At 46.6% G+C, this 16,149-nt stretch overlaps 1 pseudogene; it reads right to left on the bottom strand.

Moving 5' to 3' along the window:
• Positions 1 to 288: 288 nt before the first annotated feature.
• LOC140896807 (olfactory receptor 6E1-like) lies at positions 289 to 5,086 on the bottom strand (annotated as a pseudogene).
• Between the last annotated feature and the right edge of the window lie 11,063 nt (positions 5,087 to 16,149).

Raw genomic sequence — 16,149 nt, 5'->3', positions numbered from 1 at the left:
GCCTTGGCGACCCCATTAAAATGGGGTTGTGGCACACTTTGGGGTCCTGATCCAAAGTTTGAGAACCCCTGGATTAGATGATCATAATTGTTACCTGCATTGTCTTCAGCATGGGAGATCTGCATTAATTACCCCCATTGACTTTGCTTCCTGCAGGAAACATGCTTCATCTTATCTATTTAGCCCAGAATGCCATCACTAGCCAGTCCATAAAGATACACACAACATTAATAAAGTTAATGCAATAGTCCTTGAATATTCAGTAACATGCCCACTCACGCTCTAGGACTACTTTTGCCTTTGGAAGAGAGAGAGCTCGTTCCACACTTTGGCCTCCCTCAGGGCCTGCTTGACCATCTTGTTCCTGAGGGTGTAGATGAAGGAGTTGAGGGATGGTGTGAACACAGAGGTCAACAAGGCCACCACTTTGTTCTCCAAGGAGCTTTCTGAGTGGGCTGGACATGCATGGAGATGTGACTCCTGTAGACAGTGCTGGCCATGGTGATGTGATTGGTGCAGGTGGAGAAGGCCTTTTGCCTGTCTTGAGCACTGATGACAATATGCACATAAGAGACCATGGTGACCGCCACGGAGCTGAGAATGAGCAGAGATGTCATGATGAAGTTCACCAGCTCCAGGTTGCTGGTATCCATGCAAGCCAGCTTCACCAGTGGTGTGCTGTCACAGAAAAAAATGGTTCACCACATTTGGCCACAGAATGGCAATTGGTATAAGATGTTTGGGGAGAAAATGGACAAAAATGACCAAATCCAAGCAACCAAGACCAGATGTAGGCAGAAATGGTTGCTCATGACCATGTATCTCAGCGGGTTTCAGATAGCAGTGTAGTGGTCAAACGCCATGACAGCAAAGAGAAATTTGGTCACACCCAGGAAGAAATCGACGAAGCCTTGTGCCGTGCAGCCAGTGAAGGACACTTTCTCTGGGACAGCAAGTCAGCCAGGAGCTTGGGCACTTTAACAGGTGAACCAGATCTCCATGAAGGAGAAGTTGCACAGATAGAAGTACATGGGGGTGTGGAGCTGGTGGTCTGCCACAGGGATGGTGGTGGTGACCAGGTTGCCCAAGAGGGTGCCCAGGTAAAACATGAGGAAGAGGATGATCTGTTTGCCAGCTGTGGGGGAAGCCTTTCAAGATGAACTCTGCAACTGTGCTCCAGTTATCCATGTGAGCCACTTGCTGCTGCAGTTTAATCTGAAGAAATTGCAAATACAGTGCAACTATATATATATATATATATATATATATATATATATATATATATATATATATATATATATATATATATATATATATATATATATATATATATATATATATATCAGTACCATATCGTACTAGGCACTGACCATACACTGAGCAATAGACTCTCCTTGCCCCAGAGCTTGTCTAAAGACACAAAGGAAGAGGAGAAAAGGTGGGTTGGGTGTGACGTTATCTGATTAAAATATGACCATGTAGATCATTGTTCTTACAGCTGTTATATAATTGCAATAAATCTTATACAAAGTATGTCAAGTAAGGTGTCTATGGAAAAGTTATGATTTGCTGGTTATGATTATGCTATCTGGATGCATGTATCACTAAATGGACTTTCCTGTGAATGTTCCATCTGGGGCAGAGGCAATGGCTTCTGCTGTGACTAAGCGAAATCATGCATGGACATGTGACTTGCCCATGTGACACCAAATGCCATCTTGTTCCCTGTAATTTTCCACAGTGAGAACAATGGGATTCTCTCCACATGGTAGAAGATATAAAAGACCATGGAAATGCCTCCATTTTGACTCTTTCCTGCTCAAACCTCTGTACTGTGAACTTACACTAATGGGAGCATTCTAACCAAGGGACTGAGGACCTTCTAATGATTTGGAAGCAGCCAGAGACTTGCCTTAAGCCAGCAGTTTATTCCATCACTGCTACAAGCCTGAACCAAGAACTTTGCTATTACTGGATGTAACTGATTCCTTTAACCAATTTTAATTTTCACCTTTCTTTCTTGTTATGAATACACCTTTAGATTTTAGATACTAAGTGATTGGCATCATTGTGATTTTGGGGTAAGATCTAAGTTATATATTGACCTGGGTGTGTGGCTGGTCCTTTGCGACCAGAAGAACCTTTTTGCTTGATGAGACTGATTGTAAAGAACCATTCATCTTTAATCCAGTGTTTTGGGCGTGATACAAGGACTGGAATGCCTAGAGAGACTGCTTTTATGACTTCGTTAGCCAGTGTGGTGAAACAGTTTATTTTTGTTTCTGGTTTGGTATACCTTATGGGAGAATAACCACCAGTTTGGGGTGTATCTGCCCTATTTCTCAGCAGTTTGTCCCGAATTTGGTATTCTCAGTTGTGACCCATGGAGACATGGTGACATGGGGTAATATCTTTTATTGGACCAACATCTCTTGGTGAAAGAGATAAGCTTTCGAGCTTACACAGGGCTCGTCTTCTTAGGGTACTTCTACACAGCAAAAACTCCCCATAGCAGTGAGTCTGAGGCCAGGTCACTTACTTTTGGGGCTTGTCCTGCAGGGCTGAAAATAGCAGTCTAGTCATTCAGGCTTGGGCTGGAATCGAGGCTCTGAAACCCGGCAAATGGGGAGGGTCTTGGAACCTGGGCACCAGCCTGAGTTTGAATGTCACTGTGGGGCTAAAATTAGCCACCTGTTAAGCCCTGCAAGCCCAAGTCAGTTCACCCTGGCTCTGAGACTCACTGCCTTGGTTTATTTTTGTTTGGGTATGTCTACACCAAAAAACAGAGTGTCCCAGCTAAATACCAGGTGCAGCAGATTGTTTAGCATAAGGAGTTAACACATGTTACAAGAGACCAGTCAAGGTGACGCAAACAGTTAACACCACTGCAGTTGTAGGAGAAAAAGGGGTTAGTGGGTTACAGATTGGATTTATGGCTCATTACGGCAGCATCTTTACCAAGTCCATGATTTTTAGTGTCAAGCAAAGTTATGGATTAAGCTCCCAGGCTCGTGTTGTGCAGGGTTTCTTTGAGGACGAGGACTGAGAGGAGTGATTTGTGGGAAAACTGTTTTTCCCAGGGCGATGTGATATTTTTAATCTATCACTTTTCTGTGCAAATTCATTAGAGAACGTAGTGACTGTCTCCTTTCACCCTCATAGCTCTTGCTGGGGGCATTTAGTTCACTGGATGAAGTACACCACATGTTGTGATAGGCATGTGAAGGCCCTTGAAAGGTGCGTTACGGGAGGATATTGACCATCGTTACAGCAGAAAGATGTCTGCAGGTTTTGCCTCTGTTATGGCAGGGTCATAAGAAAGAGAGCAGGTTATTGGAGGCTGTATTTTATTCAACTATTTGGGGATATAATCAGGATGTTGGTGAAAAGATGCTGAACAAAAAACTTAAGACCTATGTTCAGAGAGGCATCAGACATTCTGTGCACCAGTTAATCCAATTTAAGTGATGTATATTATACCGTATAGCCACTAGGGGGCAGAGGGTGAGAAATATACACCTGCAATATCCACTAGGGGGTTATACATATAATAGACATTAGGGAGAAGCAGGGGCTCAGGAATGGATATCTGCTCTCACAAGGCTCTGTGGCGTCTTGTCCAGACATATCTTGTTAATGGAGGAACAAGGAACAGTTTATCAAAATGCCAAGGAAATACATCATGTGTTTGGTATACGATTGTACACTCCGAGAATGGAAGGGTTTTTAGATATAACAAACCATGCTAAGTAGGAAGGGCTTTATTCACCACTGTGTTATTGCAGTGCATTTTGGTTTAACTCCATTGAAATCAAAAGGCTTAAACGAGCATGGAACTGGAGAACCAGAGCTATGAATCAAGGCCAAGAGCTGGAACGAAACGTCATTATTAAAGAAAAAACTTTGCATTGGAACGTAAGATCATGTGACCCGTCTGAAGGTGGGTAGAGGAACCCGCCTTTTATTTATTTGGGAGAGATGCAACCAACTTTGCACCTCCAGCTTTATTTAAAATGAATTTAGGACCTTGGATTCGGTTTGACTTTTATCTGCATGGGATCATATACAGATAGAGACACAAGACTTGATCGGCAGCCATGTGCAGATAAAATACGTTCACATTTTTTTCCTTTGACTTACTGTGTAAATGTGTGGCTTTACATGGCAATGGCTGAGATCCAGTATTATGCCTCAATTGCTTTCTACCACACCGGTGATGGAAAAGCAGCCATCAACGTGGTTTTAACTGGGTGGTTTAAAAATCGCAAGGACTTTGGAAAAAATCTCCAAAAGTTTGGAAGGGATTTAATCCCTCATCAACCATTCTCTAATTGTTGCAAACTAGCAGGGAATTTTATTTTCTTAAAACGTATCTGCTCATGGTTAGAGACAGGATACTGGATCAGATGGACCAGTTGTCTTCTCCAGTTTGGTGCTTCCTACATTCACAGCTGCTTTGCATTCCCCAATATGCTCTTCCAGAAATCAATGTCTTTAGTAGGTTGCAGCATGGCAGCCGTTACTTCCACTCAGACACCATCAGAAGAAGCTGTCATAGAAGGGTCTATCCTGCTAGAACGTGGAGTCTGGTCTGGATAGAAGTGATCTTGACTTGTACTGGTTCTGGAAGGAGAAGTCTGGTGTCAATATGAGCATGCAGAACCGGCTACAATACTTCCATCTCCCATGATTTCCGAGGACAGGGTCACACCTGCCACATAGTGGTTCCACAGGCAGGTTAAAGTTAGACGAACTGACACCATTTACTACTGCACCTGACCGAGGCTCTGATCCCTAGGCCATTTCCTCTATTAGGATAAGCTCAGGGCCGGGGTTCTCAGACTTCGCTCCAGTGTGGAACAAATGTGAAAAGAGTGATTGTGTTCAGAACAGCACCCTTCCTATTTGCTCGGCCACATACGCACCTCAGTGCCTGTTCCCTGCCTCCTCACCCTCACGTACCATAACCCCCGGTGCCGGCTGCACTGACTGCAAGCCCTGGCTTCCCGGGAAATGCCAAGAGCTGTGTGTCACCTGATAACTTCTGCAAACTGCCTCGGACCAATTCCACGATTTCAGGGTGCATCCTAAGCCTCAATGCACAGCACCCTTCTGAGCTGGGTGAAACCCCGAAAACCCGGATTGCCATTAAAACCAGCCAGACAGAGAGTGCCCGTTTGGCTCTGCAGGCCGAGAAAGCTCTCTGACGCCCTCTGCTGCCCTCAGATCTCGCTGGCAGCAGCTTCCTCGAGGGTTGCACGCTTTCATTACTCATGTAGGGCTAGCTGTATGCTCTTCCCTCAGGCCCTCACCCCAACTCCAGCCAACTCTCCCCAGCCAGGCCTGTTTTTTAACTGGGAGAAAGTGGAGTAGCACACAGAGCATGGCAATGGCAAGAGCAACAAAGCGTGCGGCCCCCTGGTTACTGACATGGCAAAACTTCAGCTGCTGTTTTTGCTGACTCCCTTTTCAGGGCAGAATCATAGCTTTATGGCTGAGATTTTCAAAGCTGGGCAGCCTACTTACATTCAAAGGTGTTTTGTACAGTACTTAGCACAAGGGAGTGCTGGTCCATGATGAGGGCTCGGCGCACTATGGCCTAAGGGATACTACACTTGACTGGGATTTAGGAAAGGCAGGTTCAATTCCTGTCTCAGTCACAGTTAACTCATATAGGTCCCCTTATGGGAGTTAGGTACCTAAATCTTTCCCAAGTCTCTCAAATGTGGTTGTAGCAGGAATGAAATGTGCATTTCTTACCCTCTGTCACTCACCTTGGCATAAATAAAGAATAAAGCCATTTGGATCAATAGAGTTGTAACAAGGAAATCACTATGAAATTCATTAGAGGAAGAATCCCATGGCTTTAGAATCATAGAATAATAGAGGATTAGTGTTAGAAGAGACCTTAGGAGGTCATCTAATCCAACCCCCTGCTCAAAGCAGGACCAATCCCCAACTAAATCATCCCAGCCAGGGCTTTGTCAAGCCTGACCTTAAAAACTTCTAAGAAAGGAGATTCCACTGCCTCCCTAGGTAACGCATTCCAGTGCTTCACAACCCTCCTAGTGAAATAGTTTTTCCTGACATCCAACCTAGACCTCTCCCACTGCAACTTGAGACCATTACTCCTTGTCCTGACATCTGCCACCACTGAGAACAGCCGATCTCCATCCTCTTTGGAACCCCCCCTTCAGGTGCTATCTAATCCCCCCTTGCTCTTCTCTTCTACAGACTAAATAAGCCCAGTTCCCTCAGCCTCTCCTCATAAGTCATGTGTCCCAGCCCCCTAATCATTTTCGTTGCCCTTCACTGGACTCTCTCCAATTTTTCCACATCCCTTCTGCAGTAGGGGGACCAAAACTGGACACAATATTCCAGATGTGGCCTCACCAGTGCAAAATAGAGAATAATCACTTCCCTCGATCTGCTGGCAATGCTCCTGCTAGTACAGCCCAATATGTCATTAGCCTCCTTGGCAACAAGGGCACACTGCTGACTCATATCCAGCTTCTCATCCTCTGTAATCCCCAGGTCCTTTTCTGCAGAACTAATGCTTAGCCAGTCAGTCCCCTAAAAAGCTTGAGGCGAAAGCTTAGAAGAAAGCTTGGGATTAAATCCTCTCACTATCACTAACAAGCATAACAAGCATGGCAATGACAGGCCTGTAAGTCTAACTTCAGTACCAGGCAAACTGGTTGAAACTAAGTAAAGAACAATATTGTCAGACATATAGATGAACATAATTTGTTGGGGAAAAGTCAACATGGTTTTTGTAAAGGGAAATCATGCCTCACAAATCTACTAGAATTCTCTGAGGGGGTTAATGAGCATATGGAAAAGGGGGATCCGGTGGATATAGTGTACTTAGATTTTCAGAAAGCCTTTGACAAGGTCCTTCACCAAAGGCTATTAAGCAAAGTAAGCTGTCATGGGATAAGAGGGAAGGTCCTCTCGTGTATTGGTAACTGGTTAAAAGATAGGAAACACAGGGTAGGAATAAATGATCAGTTTTCAGAATGGAGAGAGGTAAATAGTGGTGTTCCCCAGGGGTCTGTACTGGGCCCAGTCCTATTCAACATATTCATAAATGATCTGGAAAAAAGGGATAAACAGTGAGGTGGCAACATTTGCAGATAATACAAAAATACTCAAGATAGTTAAGTCCCAGGCAGACTGCAAAGAGCTACAAAAGGTTCTCTGAAAACTGGGTGACTGGCAAATGCAAAGTAATGTACATTGGAAAACATAATCCCAACTATATGTATAAAATGATGGGATATAAATCAGCTGTTACCACTCAAGAAAGAGATCTTGGAGTCATTGTGGATAGTTCTCTGAAAACATCCACTCAGTGTGCAGCGGCAGCCAAAAAAATGAACAGAATGTTGGGAATCATCAAAAAAGGGATCGATAATAAGAAAGAAAATATCATGTTGCCTCTATATCAATCCATGGTACGCCCACAGCTTGAATACCATGTGCAGATATGGTCGCCCCTTCTCAAAAAAGATATATTGGACTTGGAAAAGGGTCAGAAAAGGGCAACAAAAATGATTAGGGGAATGAAGCGTCTGCCATATGAGGAGAAATTAATAAGACTGGGACTTTTCATCTTGGAAAAAAAGATGACCAAGGGGGGATATGACAGAGGTCTATACAATCATGACTGGTGTGGAGAAAGTAGATAAGGAAGTGTTATTTACTCCTTCTCATAACACAAGAGCCAGGGGTCACTAAATGAAATTAATAGGCATTAGGTTTAAAACAAAAAAAAAGGAAGTATTTTTTTCACACAACGTGCAATCAACCTGTGCAGTCCCTGGAAAAATCCTGGAGCAGGTCCTCAAGGAATCAATTTTGAAGCACTTCGAGGATAGGAAAGTAATCAGGGACAGTCAGTATGGATTCACCAAGGGCAAGTCATGCCCGACCAACCTAATTGCCTTCTATGATGAGATAAATGGCTCTGTGGATGAGGGGAAAGCAGTGGACGTGTTATTCCTTGACTTTAGCAAAGCTTTTGACACTGTCTCCCAAAGTATTCTTGCCAGCAAGTTAAAGAAGTATGGGCTGGATGAATGGACTATAAGGTGGACAGAAAGCTGGCTAGATCATCGGGCTTAACGGGTAGTGATCAATGGCTCCATGTCTAGTTCGCAGCCGGTATCAAGCGGAGTACCCCAAGGGTCGGACCTGGGGCCGGTTTTGTTCAATATCTTCATTAATGAACTGGAGGATGGTGTGGATGGCACCCTCAGCAAGTTTGAAGATGACACTAAACTGGGAGGAGTGGTAGATATGCTGGAGGATAGGGATAGGATACAGAGGGACCCAGACAAATTGGAGGATTGGGCCAAAAGAAATCTGAGGATGTTCAACAAGGACAAGTGCAGAGTCCTGCACTTAGGACAGAAGAATCCCATGCACTGCTACAGACTAGGGACCGAATGGCTCGGCAGCAGTTCTGCAGAAAAGGACCTAGGGGTTACAGTGGACGAGAAGCTGCATATGAGTCAACAGTGTGTCCTTGTTGCCAAGGAGGCCAATGGCATTTTGGGATGTATATCTAGGAGCACTGCCAGCAGATCGAGGGACGTGATCGTTCCCCTCTATTCGACATTGGTGAAGCCTCATCTGGAGTGCTGTGTCCAGTTTTGGGCCCCACACTACAAGAATGATGTGGAAAAGTTGGAAAGAGTCCAGCGGAGGGCAACAAAAATGATTAGGGGGCTGGAGCACATGATTTATGAGGAGAGGCTGAGGCGACTGGGATTATTTAGTCTGCAGAAGAGAAGAATGAGGGGGGATTTGATAGCTGCTTTCAACTACCTGAGAGGCGGTTCCAGAGAGGATGGCTCTGGACTGTTCTCAGTGGTAGAAGATGACAGAACAAGGAGTAATGGTCTCAAGTTGCAGTGGGGGAGGTTTAGGTTGGATATTAGGAATAATTTTTTCACTGAGAGGGTGGTGAAGCACTGGAATGGGTTCCCTAGGAAGGTGGTGGAATCTCCTTCCTTTGAGGTTTTTAAGGTGAGGCTTGACAAAGCCCTGGCTAGGATGATTTAGTTGGGGATTGGTCTTGCTTTGAGCAGGGGGTTGGACTAGATGACCTCCTGAGGTCCCTTCCAACCCTGATATTCTATGATTCTATGTGGAACTCCTTGACAGAGGATATTGTGAAGACCAAGACTATAACAGGGTTCAAAAAAGAACTAGATACATTCATGGAGGATAGGTCCACCCATGGCTATTAGCCATGATGGGCAGGGATGGTGTCCCTAGCCTCTGTTTGCAAGAAGCTGGGAATGGGCAACAGGGGACGGATCACTTGACGGCTCCCTGTTCTGTTCATTCCTTCTGGGGCACCTGGCATTGGCCACTGTCGGAAAGGACACTGGGCTAGATGGACCTTTGGTCTGACCCAGTCTGGCTGTTCTTATGGTCTTATGTGCTAAGCTGATTGCAGTACCTGAAATAGGGTGCATCAAAGAAAACAACTTCTAGTGGCAGCGTCAAGTGATTAAAAACATACGTATGGAATCCTTAGCTTCTGCAACTCCCAGACATTGCATTTTCCCTCGGGACCGATGGCTCCAGGTTCTCTAGCATTTGTTTAGACAGATTAGATGTTGCAGAAGGAGAATAACAATTAACTGGCAGAAAGAGAGACTTTCAGACACTTAACATACATTTCCAAGGCCCTTGGAATATAATAATAGATAGGAAGTCTTCCTTTTAAAGTGTGACACAAATTATTTGCTAGGCTAGGTTATCAAATTGTGGAGTGAGGGTGGCTCACTTGTGGTGTGAAGTATGCTTTCCACTACTTAGCCACGGTCCAGTTCTGTTCATTTCTGCGCTATAAAGTATAAGGTGGTAGGACATTTTTTTTGCTGGATCCTTTAAGCTAAAGGCAAATGTGATTCACTTTCTCCTGGAGTTTCTGTGTGTGTGAATTTGACTCCTAATTCCCATAGACTCCTTTGAAAACCCCAGACAGAGTTGTCTTATGGGAAGGTTCTTCCATAATCAGAGGTCGCCTTGTAACTTCAGTAACAGATGCCTCACCAAGAACACTTTCAGAGATAGGAGATAGGAATGGATGGGCATCTTATCTGCTCTGGCAATTGCCATGGTCTTCTGGAGACTAAATTAGCCTATTGTAGTCTATTCTATTTTAGACAAGAATATACTCCACTAACAAAGCAGATGTTAGGATATAGATATTCAGGCCTGTCTGTAAAGGCCTAGACTCTAAGAATTTAGACGAATTCTTATCACTTGGCTAGTTCTAGAGGTATAAAAGAAAGAATCAAAATCACTGTCTGCCGGTGTAAGGGCCTTTTCTTACTGTGACAGTCTGAGGCCCTGTTCTTAGGCTAAGGCCTCTGGCTAAGCAGCAGAGGCAGCCATAAGCTGGGAAGCGACCGGTCACATCTTCATATCCCAAACTAGTCACATTGAAAGAAGGTGATATTGGGCTGTTAGGATACAATCCTGTCCTGATAGTGCCTATCGCCTCCAGAGAAAGGGAAGTGCCTAGAAGATTTAAAAGGAAACTTAGTCTGATAGCATCCTGTCTAGCAAGAACTCACTTACCCATAGCTGGGATGTGAAATCCCTACTTCTGTATTGTTCTATCAGTGTAGTCTCCATTTCCCTATTGTTTGTCTGTATAATCTCTGTCTGGTTCTGGGATTGTTTCTGTCTTCTGTGTAATGAATTTTGCTGAGTGTAAACTAATGAAGGTGGTGGGATATAATTGGTTAAATAATCATGTTACAATATGTTAGGATTGGTTAGTTAAATTTCAGGAAAATGATTGGTTAAGGTATAGCTTAGCAGAACTCAAGTTTTACTGTATAGTCTGCAGTCAATCAGGAAATTTGGGGGGGAATGGGAACAGGGAATGGAGGTGGGGAAATTGGAATCATGTTTTCTAAGGTGGGGAATGGGAACAGGGACACAGGTAAGGCTCTGTGGTGTCAGAGCTGGGAAGGGGGACACTAAGGAAGGAAACTGGAATCATGCTTGCTGAAAGTTCACCCCAATAAACATCAAATTGTTTGCACCTTTGGACTTTGGGTTTTGTTGCTCTCTGTTCATGCGAGAAGGACCAGGGAAGTGAGCGGGTGAAGGAATAAGCCCCTAACAGCGGAGAAGCCTTCTGAGACAACAATTAACCTCCTTCCTTCTTTTAGTTTTGCAGTTCTGGGCTTGAGAGTGACTGGGCATGTCTGTGTCCAATTGCACAAGGGTGACTGAATTCATACTCCTCGGATTCCCAAGCACCTAAATCTCCCTTGCTGCAGATTAAGCCCATGATCACTTGTCCTTCCCTTGGTGGACCTGGAGAAAGAGTTGTTGCTCTCCTCTGGACTCCCTCCAGTTTATCCACACGTCTCTCTTTTAAAGTGTGGTACCCGGCACTGGACACACTACTCCAATTGAGGCGTCCTCTTTATGAAGTAGACAGGGACAATTACCTCCTGTCTTACATATGACACTCCTGTGAACACACCCCAGAATGGAATTTGCCTTGTTCGCAAGAGCATCCCATTTGGATTCATAGTCATGGGAAGTGACCATCTTTTTCTCTTGTGTCTGTACAGCACCTGGCACGGTGGGATCCTGGTCCACAAATGGGACCAGAATAACTAATAGGAATGGGGTTTCCAAAGGTGCTTGAAAAAGTTAAGACTGAAGGAAATGACCTGGAGAACTTTGATATGCAGCCATGTGAAGTGATGTATTTAGGAACATACACATTGCCACACTGGGTCAGGCTTGTCCATGTAGTTCAGTCTCATGCCTTCAACAGAGTCACTATCAGTGATTCAGGAGCAGATGCAACACACTGTGCATCAAGCAGTTAGAGGAGCCCTCCTTGAGCTTCTTCCCTTGCGACATTTTAAAATATTTTTTGCACTAATTTCCTACACTGTGGTACAGGGCGCATGTCAAATGCTGTAGAAACGAATGCTAACATTTGCAGACAATGCTAAAATATCTGTCCTGTGTTAATGTTGTCTGTAGCCGTCCGTTATCTCTCATCTCCTGGACAGATGTCTCAAATTCAGAAGAAAATAGCCGCCAAGGTTTAAAAAGGAATCTGGTTGTGGAGGCTGACGAACGGGAACGCAGAATGACTTAAAGGGTGCACTGTGCAAGGGCTATGTGGTGGCAGAACAGGTCAGCAGGGTTTAATGAGGCCCTTCTCTCTCTGACCACTAGCTAAAAGAAAAGGAGTACTTGTGGCACCTTACAGACTAACCAATTTATTTGAGCATAAGCTTTCGTGAGCTACAGCTCACTTCATCGGATGCATCCAATGAAGTTCTCGCTGATCATTTTCCACCCAGCTCTAGCTCTGAAGTGTCCAGGAGGATAGGCATCGTGTAGGTAACGGGAGACTGAGCTAGCATTCTGATCCACTCTGGCAATTCCTATGTTCTTATATCATGTAATTCGACTGGAACAATTTACCAAGGGCAGTGGTGGATTCTCAATCACTGGCAATTTAAAAATCAAGGTTGGGTTTTGTTTAAAGATATGCTCCAGTTCAAAAGGAATTATTTGGGGGCAGTTCTGTGGCCTGTATAATACAGGAATTCAGACCAGACGATCACTGTCCTTCTGGCTTTGGAATCTTATTCTATTCAGGTTTTGATAGAGGCCTCACCATTAGAATATCAAAGTGCTTTCCACACATGCACTGAATAGCATCGCCCACAAGAGGCTTATTTTCGCTCTCTCTCCTCCACAGTGAAAAATTGCATCGGGATGCTATGTAAATGCAAATTAATTTGCCTGCCATTGATTATTTAAAAATGCCATGGATCACCTTGGGGGAGAGCTGACCAAGTATACGTGACTTGTCCTAGCTTAGCTCCTTCGGCAGGCATGATGCTGTTACGCTGTGTTTGCATTCTCGTGTGGTGCTCCTTGCCAGGTAAGGAGCAGTGGCCAGCACTGGGTACAGTGTGGGTTTTTTTTAGTACCTTGACTGAATTGAGGAGCATCCCCTGAAGAACTGAGCGCTGAGACTTGTCAGAGAGCTGGACTGGGAAGCCCCCATTGGGTTATCCCCTTTATAATTTTCTGGTCTTTGTTTAACAGGCTCCGTGGCTGCCATAAGTTTGACCCAGCCGAGTTCTGCACTTGCTAAGCCAGGCAGCTCCGTCACTCTGGACTGTGTCGCCTCTGGGTACAATATCAATGACCATCACATGCACTGGACCCGCCAGACCCAGGGAAAAGGCCTGGTGTGGATAGCCGCCTTCAAAACAGGGGACACCACTTACATTTCTAATGACTTCAAAGGCCGTGTCACCCCCTCCACCAGCGGGTCCACTGCCAGGCTAAGGATAGACCGGCTCACAGCTGCAGACACGGCTACTTACTACTGTGCCAGACACAGTGATCGCCGCCTAACTTCCTCTCTTACAATATCCCCCTGGAACTGGCCTCAGTCTCACTGGGCACATCCCTCTCTGCAGGGAATTCACCCCCGGGGCGGAAGGTGCAGCAAAAGGTCCGTGCGCCACTGGATTCCAAATACATCATCCGTGGTGCCTGGCCGCCCTGCTGCTTTGCCACAGGGCTTTGTTTCAGGCTCAGGGACGGCAATTTTCACCTCCAATTTTTCCAACTGGTGCAAGCCTGGAGGCAGTGTGACCTCCTGGCTGAGTTGTTGCCTGGCAAATCAGGACACTTGGTTTCTGTTCCAGGCTTGTCCACTGAGACAGAGTGTGCCCTTGATTTCAGCTGCCTCGGTTTCCTTTCTCTGTCCTGTTTGTTTTGACTCCTCGAAGGCAGGACTGTCTGTTTGTACACACACAGAGGACTAGAGGCAGATTAAGGCTTCCTGGGGCCCTGGGCCAGAACCAGTGGGAGGCCCCTCACCACATCCCCTTCTGCCCCAGTTCCGCCTCTTCTGCCCACTGCCCCCCCACAGCCCCCCTCATTCTGTCCCTCACCCCTGTTCCACCCAGGGTCCCCCCATTCCACCCACCCCCCTGCAGCCCCGCAACCCCTTTTGATCCTTCTCCCCCCGCCCCCCCACCCCCACCGCACTGCGGCACCAAGACCAGAGAAGCTCTGTCCCCACACTACAGCCCCAGGGTGCAATGGGGGGTGAAAGCTCCCCCAGTCCCAGGGCCCCAGTGGGGTCTGGATGCTGGGGCTTCCCCTGCTTCTGCAGGGGACCAGGGTTGGGGTGCTGGTGCTTCTCCTGCCTCCCGGGGACCAGGGTCGGGGCGCAGGGGTCTGCCCCCCTGCCTGGCAGCTGGGACTCTGGGCTTCTGCTGCCAGGGCCCCCCGGTTGGCTGGGCCCCTGGGCACGGGCCCCGTCGGCCCTGTGGCTAATCAGCACTGTGTGTGTAGCCTCTGGCTCCGGAGAGCACAGACTTGTGTTGCAGCCTCCAACTGTTGCTGAGACCCAAATAATAATGACCCTGGGGGTTAATTGTCGACCATTATGCGCATCGAGCCTGGCCTCCTGCCGCCAGCCCAGTGATCCGAGGAGGGTGGCGGGTGGCGAGGCCTGTAGACCGGCACAAGGAGATGTTTAAAGCCGTGCAGGGCTAGGCACGAGCTCTCAGCCTTGCTGGCCACTTTGCCCACCGCTGCAGGAGGTTCAGCGGTTGGGCTGACCCACAGTTGCACGCGGAGCCCACTGAAGGCCGAAGCGCCCGCAGCCCAGTGCCGGTGCTGGCTTGCCAACGCCGCCGCAGCCTGGAGCAGAAACCGGCTGCTCCCGCGAAGCCTGTGGACCAGGAGTGGCTAGCGAGCCAGCCAGCCCTGGTTTGAATACAGAGCCTGTCTTCTCCTAGACCAGCTCTCTCCCAGGGATAAGGCGTCTGGTCTTCCCTGACAACGGACTGCTCTTTGACCTGTCCAACTGGGATGGCCCTAGCAGGAGAGAAACTCCTGCCCTTGTAGCTCTCTGGTTCATTGGAACTCACAAGCCTTCCCCCAAGCCATGGGGCAGCCTTAGGGAATTCCCTAGAGCACTCAAGTCAAAGCACCTGGAGGATAGGCATCGATTTTGAGGCCAGGAAAAACCATTCACAATATCTGTAGTCTGACCTCTTTCATAACACACTTCAGAGAACCTAACCCAGTAATTTCTGCACCAAGGCCATGTGCTCTCTTAGAACGACAGGGTATCTTTCAAGCTATGGCATGTGCGTCTGATATTGGTAACGCGGCTAGACTAGGAGTGAGGAATTTGGGGTTCAATCCCCATTCTACCCCCATTGTGCAAGAGCCAAGAACGAGTAACGTACGGCCCTTCTGTACAATGGCTGCTGCATGGCACGAGACAGGGAGACGATAGGGTGTAATGCCTCACATGCTTTCAGCCCAGGGGTAGGACTGGCCAGCCCGAGGCTGTTCTCTACAATGGCCACTCGTGATTCATTAGCAGGCGCAGAGGAATGAGACAGAAACAGCAACATCCATGAATGAGCACATGATGGCAGCCGAGCTCTGTGTGTCTTTTAGTGGCTGTTCTCATTTTCCTCCGCAGCTGCGGTCATGTCTGAAAACCACACGGACTTTCGATTTCAGAGAAAGACACAGCTGAAGGCCTGTCTTCCCCCATTTCCTGCCTGTTTCCTCACGGAGTGTCAGAGGGGGAGAGGTTTTTGCAGGCACTATGCTGTCTTTGTGCTGAAAACAATTTTGGGACTGGAGAGTTTGAATGAAAACCCCTCCAAAATAGAAGTCGAGGGCATTGCACAGCTTTGAAGAGTCTGGCTCAGCATGGGGACCCCTTTCCTCGCTTGTCACCAAGGTTAAAAGGGAAATTCTTGTTCCAGAGGAATCGAAGGGGAAAGTTAAGGGAGCAGATCCTCACTCGGAGTAAACGGGTGTAGTGCCGTTGACTTCAGTACAACTACATTTCTACTCCAGGCGGGTAGAAATTCTGGACTTAAATGTTGGTGTTGATTTTACATTTCAAATGGTGACAGTGCTAACTTGGGGTGAGATTCTGTTTACCGTTACTCATAGCAAATAGTACTTTACTCCATGAGTAGATTTACACTGGGCTGAAATGAGACTCTGATCCTCTGACACCTGTGGAGTTACTCCTGATTCAAACTGGGCTGAGTAAAATGAGGAGTTGTAAGTTACCACTCA

Source organism: Lepidochelys kempii, chromosome 13 (genome assembly GCF_965140285.1).
Source record: "Lepidochelys kempii isolate rLepKem1 chromosome 13, rLepKem1.hap1, whole genome shotgun sequence".
NCBI classification, from domain to species: Eukaryota; Metazoa; Chordata; order Testudines; family Cheloniidae; genus Lepidochelys; species Lepidochelys kempii.
Note: the sequence above shows the minus strand (reverse complement) of the source record. Positions and strands in the feature narration are given on the sequence as shown.